We start from the raw sequence: 7,744 nt of genomic DNA, 5'->3' as shown, positions 1-7,744 counted from the left end.
GGGATCTTCCCGACCCAGGGATCAAAACCGGGTCTTGTGCCCTGCAGGTGGTCTCCTGCATTGCAGGCAGACTCTTTACCGACAGAGCCCCCAGGGAAGCTCTATCAGGCCTCTGAGGACCCTGTACAGAGATGAAACCTCAACCATGGCTGGTGAGTGGCGGGTGTGGGTCTCCAGCCCAGGCCTCCTGCCTTGGTACCACCTGTCTGGAACCCAGCTCTCCGCCTGTTTGATGGTTGCTTGAACAGCATCATATGCTCTGGTTGGTTTCTCGGGGAAACCGGAATTCTTGACCTTGGTGGGGATGATGAGGAGCAAGAAAGCTCAGGCTAGAATTCAGGACCAGGGCCAGGACTTGACCGTCGCCTTTGTTCTACCCGCAGGTGCGTGTCACCCCTGGCCCAGGGGAGCCGTGTCTATGCAGAGCAAAGCTGGGGCCAACGCTCTGTCCTAACTGCCCTCCAGCCCGTCGAGGGGAGTCCCGCCGAGCCATTGTCCTCCCGGCCCCAGTGATCTGGCCTCTTTTGGCAGGGACCTGCGGCTTCTCTTATTTACCCATTAACAATTAAACCCTAGGCATTTAACATATAAACACAGAAAACATCAGCATAATTACAGCAAGTGTTTCAAAAGCTTGCTGGCAAGGAAGAGCCTGAATATTTACTTAACAAAAGAATTCCTTACTTCAGTCTTTAATAAAGAATTCACTAGAAGGCTTAACTAGCCTGCTTTTGCCAGTAAATGAGAAACATTCTTTTATTCACGAAGAATATGATTTGTGTTTTTTTTTTAAAAAATGTGATTCACCACAATTTTTCAAGAGAACATTCACAACTCTTTTCCTGAGAGTTCTGTTCCCTCGTTATTTTTCAATATATCTCACTGGTTGAGACAGTCCCTCTCGGAGCATAGACAGATGTGTGTGTGTGTGTGTGTGTGTGTAGTGCAATCCTTAGGGTCTGAAATTTCACCATCAGAGACTCTTTTTCTGTTTTAAGCTTGTCTTCTCTGATCCAAAAAGAGTGTATGTTCAGGGCACTGACTGTTAAGTATTTCTCCTATGATTAGAGGGATTTAAATTGGTCTCCAGACTTCCCAGGTGGCACTAGCGGTAAAGAACTGGCCTGCCAAGGCAGGAGATGTAAGGACGCTGGTTTGATCCCTGGGTCAGGAAGATTCCTTGGAGTAGTAAATGGCAACCCACTCCAGTATTCTTGCCTGGAGAATCCCATGGACAGACGCTGGTGGGCTACAGCCCATGGGGTTGCAAAGGAGTCGGACATGACTGAAGTGACTTAGCACAAGCTGCCCTCAGGGGTCTCAGGCTCTTGGGGAAGAGGAGGGAATAGGGAGAGAAAACACAAGTGGGTTTATTTAGAGACAGGAGGGATAGTCAGTGGTTTGTTTGTTCTTTTAGACATTCATCACAATTCTCACATTCCTACCGTTGCCAGACGCTGAGATAAAATGGTAAATGAGAAAATAGCGTGGTCAGGTAGACAGACAAACAAATAGTTAAGCTACACAGATAAGCAAGGTGAACAGTCAGAATGGAATGCCCAGTTCTCCTGGGTCCAGGGTTGATAGATGGATTTGACATGGAAGCAGTGTTGAGTGGGGAAGGTTTCACAGAGGTGATAGTTGAGTTGCAAAGGTTGAGGAATAATCATTAAAAAAAAAAAACTAATGATCTCAGGTGGCCTTGGCCTGCAATGGCTTGAAGTGGGACTTCTCAGCCAGAGATTGAGACCGGGTCTTGGTGCCCAGAGTGATGAATCCTAGCCACTTACCAGTGGTCAATGGCAAGGTCCTGGTCCTTCCGCTTTGCAGAAAAGAATTCCTGGAAAGATGAACAGTAGTGAAACAAGTAAAGTATTCATTAGGAAGAAAAAGAGTTCAGTACGGGGGGATCGACATGGGGTGGGCTGAGAGAGTCGCGCCCTCATGGTAGTTTGACTCACATTTACGGGGCATTCGTCCTGGGTTTTCCTTTGATGGTTCGTCTTGCTTTGCCTGGGACTCAGTCCGTATTTGGTATCTTTCAGGGTCCTCCCATGTGTGTGCGCGCATCTCTTAGCCAAGACAGGTTCTAGTGAGGAGGCTTATGGGTAGCTGGCATCACTTATTACGCAGGTGACTGCCAAGGAGCCTTTCTGTACATGTGTAGTCGGGGAGGTCTGCTTGACTTCGAGAATGAGGAATATGTGGTCTTTTGTCTCTTCTGAGCCGGGCCCAGCCTCTTCCATCATCCTGCTTTTATGGAGCTTTTGCTGCTACAGAGTTTCTGTCCACAGGGGAGAAACCGTTCAGCCTGGGGGCCCATCTATCTCCTGCCTCACTAACAAAAGCTGTATTTGCTCTGTATCCAGAATTACACAAAGTGGTTTACATTTCATCGCTTGTAACCCCTACAAAAATACTGTAAGGAAAGTCCTAATATTATCCCTATTTTAAGGATGAGGAGACTGAGGCTCAGAGAAGTTAAATAATGTTTCCTGGGTCCCACAGCCAGAGAGCAGAACAAGTAGAATCCTGGGCAGCCAGACCACATTGCTCGGGGCTAAGGACGCTAACCACTAGGCTCATTATTGTGTGCAAAGGCAATTTTCCATTTCATTACGAAATACTTCCAATATCCCCTATCTAAAAAAAAAATACAAAGAATAGTGTAATGAAGTCTCATAAATCCATCTTCCACCTCCACTGAATTTCAGTCTTTTGCCTTGCTTGCATAATTTTCTTAAAAAAAGAGAAAAGAAATTTTAGGTCCAGTGGAAGCCCCTTTGTGTATTCTATGCTGAGCACATTCCTTTCTGGCCCCTGAGGTGGTGCCTGTCCTGAATTTGTGTTTATGTTTCCAGGCATGATTTTTCTTTCTTTCTTTTTTTTTTTTAAATTGGAGTATAATTGCTTTACAATGTTGTGCTAGTTTCTGCTGTACAACGAGGTGATTCAGCTAAATGTGTACATATATCCCCTGCCTCTTGGACCTCCCTCCCAACCTACCCCTCTAGGTCATCCCAGGGCACTGAGTTGAGTTCCCTGTGCTGTTTAGCAAGTTCCACTAGCTAGCTATTTTACATATGATCAAGTATATCTGTTAATCCCAGTTTCCCAACTCATCATTCCTCCCATGTCCAGGTCCTTTCTCCATGTCTGCATCTCTATTCCTGCCCTGGAACTCAGTTCATCTGTACAATTTTCTAGAGACATGTTTTTATACCATTAAAGCATTTTTATGTATCCATCAACAATACATAGCACCGTTTTGCATATTTTCAAACTTTATATAGAGTGTCATCTGTCATTTTTACAACTTGCTTTTGCACTGGACATTCTATGAGATTTTATCTATGTTCGAGTTCACATAGCTCAAAGTTCATTTACTTAAAACTGCATAAAATCAATAGCATTTAAGAATATGGTATAGTGTTACATTGTATGAATAATACACCATGTATAAATCTCTGGCTTAAAATATTTTGCATAAAGTATTATTGCAGACAACGCTGAAATGAACTTTCTTGGCATGTCCTTTTTTGCACTCCTTAGAGAATTTTAGAAGGGACATTGCTTGGGGAAAGGGCAGGACCATTTTTAGCTTCCTCTTGTGAAATGCCTCTCCAGAGGGATTGGCCAGCTGTATTCCTACCAGCAGTAAGTGACAGCCTTGTGGTTCTGCAGCTTCCCAGTACTTGCTCTGATCAACCTCTGGGTACCAAATGACTTCTTATCGTCATTTGAATTGCATCCTCTGATTAGCAGGGAAGTTGAAGATCTTTACAGATTTTGTTTGTTTCTTGTGTGACTTTCCTACTTATGTCTACTTTAATATCTGTTCATTTGGGTTTTTTCTTAATTGATTTTTAAAATCAGAGTAAAACTGACTTTTTTCGAGGAGAGGGAGTTTTGCAGTTCTGAGTTTTAACACATGTTAAAAAAAAATCAACGAAATTGAAAGACACTATGAGACTACTTTAAACTATGAATTCGATGTCTTTAATAGATAGGAACTATTTGGGTCATCTACCTCTTCCTTGGGAAGCTTTGTTAATTTGTAGCTGTCAAGGGATTGGTTCATTCTATCTAAGTTGTCAAATTTATTTGTGTAGAGTTGTTCCTCGTTCCTAGTACTCTCTTATTATTCTTTTAATGTCTGTGGAGTCTATTGGGGGATCCTCTCTTTCACTCTGGAAGCTACTATGGTCTTTCCTTCCTATGGGTGGATGAGACCCCATGGATTCAGACAACTTTCTGTACTTTGCCATTTTATATAAGGGACTTGAGAATCTGCAGACTTTGGTATCCAAGGTGGGTCTTGAATCCCTCCGAGATAATGAGGGAGGACCATAATCTGTGTCCTCTCTCCTGTCTCACTCCCCCTTTTTCGTTACTCTAACTAGAGATGTATCCATTTTTATTGAAATTTTCAAAGAATCAGCTTTTAGTTTTATCATTGATATTCTCCATTGTTTTTGCTTTTAATTTCATTGGTTTCTTTTTCATCTTTGTTCTGTCCTTCTTTCTGATTGTTTTGGGTTTACTTTACTCTAGTTTTTCTTAATATGAAATTTTGCTCAGTTGTGTCTGATTCTTTGTGACCCCATGGACTATACAGTCCATGGAATTCTCCAGGCCAGAATACTGGAGTGGGTAGCCTTTCCCTTCTCCAGGGCATCTTCCCAACCCAGGGATCCAACCCAGGTCTCCTGCATTATAGCCGGATTCTTTATCAGCTGAGCTGCAAGGGAAGCCCTTTTCTCAATGTGGGAGCTTAGACTAGAGCCTTGAGATCTTTCTTTATTTCAAATGCAAGCATTTAACAGTATACATTTCCCTCTGAGCATGGCTTTAGCTGCATCCCACAAACTCTGACGTGTGGTATTTTCATTCAGTCAATTTTTTTTTAAACAGAAGGTTTTTTTTTCATTATATATTATTTATTTGGCTGCATCAGGTCTTAGCTGAGGCACACAGCATCTTCACTGTGTCAAATCTTTTGTTGTGGTGCATAGACTCTCTAGTTGTGGTGTGTGGGCTCCAAAGTGCATGGGCTCAGTACTTGCAGTGCTTGAGCATAGTTGCTCTGTGGCATGTGGGATCTTATTTCCCCGACCAGGGATCGAACCCACATCCCCTGCATTACAAGGTGGATTCTGAACCATTGGACCACCAAGGAAGTCCCATCAAAATACTTGATGTTCCCTCAAGACATCCTCTTTGACCCATGGATTATTACGTTGCTTAATTCCCAAGTGTTTGGAGGTTTTCCAGCTATCTTTCTGTTATTGATTGCTTGTTTAATTCCATTATGGTCAGAGAACATACTTTGTATGATTTCAAGTCTATTATATTTATTACGGTTTGTTTTATGACTCTGGATATGATCTGTCATAGTGGAATGTATATGTACATTTGAGAGGAATGTATATTCTGATCTTGTTAGGTGGAGTATTCTGTAAATATCAGTCGGATCAGCTGGTAGAAGGACTAGTTCTTCGATATATTTGCTGATTTCCTATTGGCTTGTTTATCAATTACCGAGAGAAGAGTATTGAAATCTCTAACTGTAATTGTGGATTTGTCTAACTCACTTCTATCAGCATCTGTTGTGTGTATTTTGAAGCTCTTTTGCTAAGTGCAGACATATTTAAAATTACTACGTCTTCTTGGAGAATTGACTCTTTAATTATTGTGTATTGCTCCTCTTTATTCTTGGAAATTATCCTTGCTATGCAGTGTCTTTTGTCTAATATTAATGCAGCCACTTCAGCTTTCTTTTGATTAGTGTTTGCATGGTATTTTTCCCAATCTTTTACTTTTAACCTACTTATATTACAAAATCATAGATAGCGAATAGTCGGGTCTTGTTGTTTGATTTTAAATCAAATCTGACAGTCCCTGTCTTTCAGACCACTTTTATTTCATATGTATATTGATATGTTTAAAACTAGGTCTACATGTTTAGTATTTTGTATTCTATTTTAATTTATCTGTTGAGCTTTTAACTATATCTCTTAGTATAGTTTTAAATGAATTTTTGAGTAGTTATTCCAAGGATTATTACATATATCAGTTCAATTCCATTCAGTCACTCAGTTGTGCCCTACTTTTTGCAACCCCATGAACTGCAGCACTCCAGGCTTCCCTGTCCATCACCAACTCCTGGCGCTTGCTCAAACTCATGTCCATTGAGTCAGTGATGCCATCCAATTAACTCAACCTCTGTCATCCCCTTCTCCTGCCTTCAATCTTTCCCAGCATCTGGGTCTTTTCCAATGAGTCAGTTCTTCGCCTCAGGTGGCCAAAGTATTAGAGCTTCAGCTTTAGCATCACCCCTTCCAATGAATATTCAGGACTGATTTCCTTTAGGATTGACTGGTTTGATCTCCTTGCAGTCCAAGGGACTCTCAAGAGTCTTCTCCAACACCAGTTCAAAAGCATCAGTTCTTTGGTGCTCAGCTTTCTTTTGGGTCCAACTCTCTCTCTCTCTCTCTCTCTATATATATATACATATATATATTTTAGTATATATATATTGGCTGCGTGGAATCTTAGTTGTTACACTCAGGATCTTTTCAATTTCAGCCTGTGACTCTTGGTTGTGACATGTGGGATCTTAGTTCCCTGACCAGGTATTGAACCTGGACTCCCTGCATTGGAAGCATGGAGTCTTAACCACTGGACCACCAGGGAAGTCCCCCAAAGATCATAATATATATTTAGTATGTTACCTCTTCATGTAGCCTGTAGAAACCTTACCGTCATATAGGTCCCTTACCCTCCCCCTTCATCTTTAGTTGTCATATGTATCACATCTATATACACCGGAAATTCACTGAACCATGTTATAATTTCTGGTTTCAGTTGTCAGACATATTTTAAAGAACTTAAGAGAAGGATAGTCTATTCTATTTACCACTTTTTCTCTGTCTTCATTCTGATGTTCTAAATTTCTTTAAGGTATTATTTTCCTTCTATTTGAAGAATAATTTTTAGCATTTATTTTAGAATGAGTCTGCTGCAGACAAATTACCTTAGTTTTATTTGAGAATGTCTTTACTTCACTTTCATTCTTGAAGAATATTTTCACTGGATTTAGAATGCTTTTTAAAAAATGGAGGTAAAATTCGTAATATATAATCCACCATTGTAACCATTTTGAACTGCACAGTTCAGTGGCTTTTAGTACCTTTGTAATGTTGCTCAACCATTGGCAGTATCTACCTCTAAAACACTTTCATTACCCCCTCCTTCCCCAAAAAACTCTTCTCATTAAGCAGTTACTCCCTAGTCCTCCTCCCCCCATTCCCACTAACCTACTTCTGTCTCTGTGGATTTACCTATTCTGGACACATTATATAAATGGAATCAGATAATACATGCTCCTTCTATTTGGCTCCCTTCCCATGACACGTTTTCAAGGTTTATCCACATGGCAGCATGTATCGATACTTCATTCTTTACTGTGATTAAATAATGTTCCATTGTATGGATATATCTCAGTTTGCTTTTCCATTCACCAGTTGACAGACATTTGGGTGGTTTTCAGTTCTTAGCTACTATGAATAAATACTGCTATGAACAATTGTGTACCAGTTTTTGTGTGAACACCTGTTTTCAATTCTCTTGGATATAGATCTAGGAGTAGAATTGCTAGGTCATATAGTAATTCTCTGTTTAACTTTTTGAGAAGCTGCCAAACTGTTTCCCACAGTGGCTGCACCATTATATGTTCCCACCA

General features: G+C 41.0%; 1 non-coding gene across 1 annotated transcript; it reads right to left on the bottom strand.

The window, feature by feature from the left end:
• Window positions 1-6,623: 6,623 nt before the first annotated feature.
• TRNAW-CCA (transfer RNA tryptophan (anticodon CCA)) lies at window positions 6,624-6,696 on the bottom strand. Its single transcript has one exon. It is a non-coding gene; the product is annotated as a tRNA-Trp (tRNA).
• Between the last annotated feature and the right edge of the window lie 1,048 nt (window positions 6,697-7,744).

The sequence above is a fragment of the Bubalus kerabau genome, chromosome 2 (genome assembly GCF_029407905.1).
Source record: "Bubalus kerabau isolate K-KA32 ecotype Philippines breed swamp buffalo chromosome 2, PCC_UOA_SB_1v2, whole genome shotgun sequence".
Lineage (NCBI taxonomy): Eukaryota > Metazoa > Chordata > Mammalia > Artiodactyla > Bovidae > Bubalus > Bubalus kerabau.
Note: the sequence above shows the minus strand (reverse complement) of the source record. Positions and strands in the feature narration are given on the sequence as shown.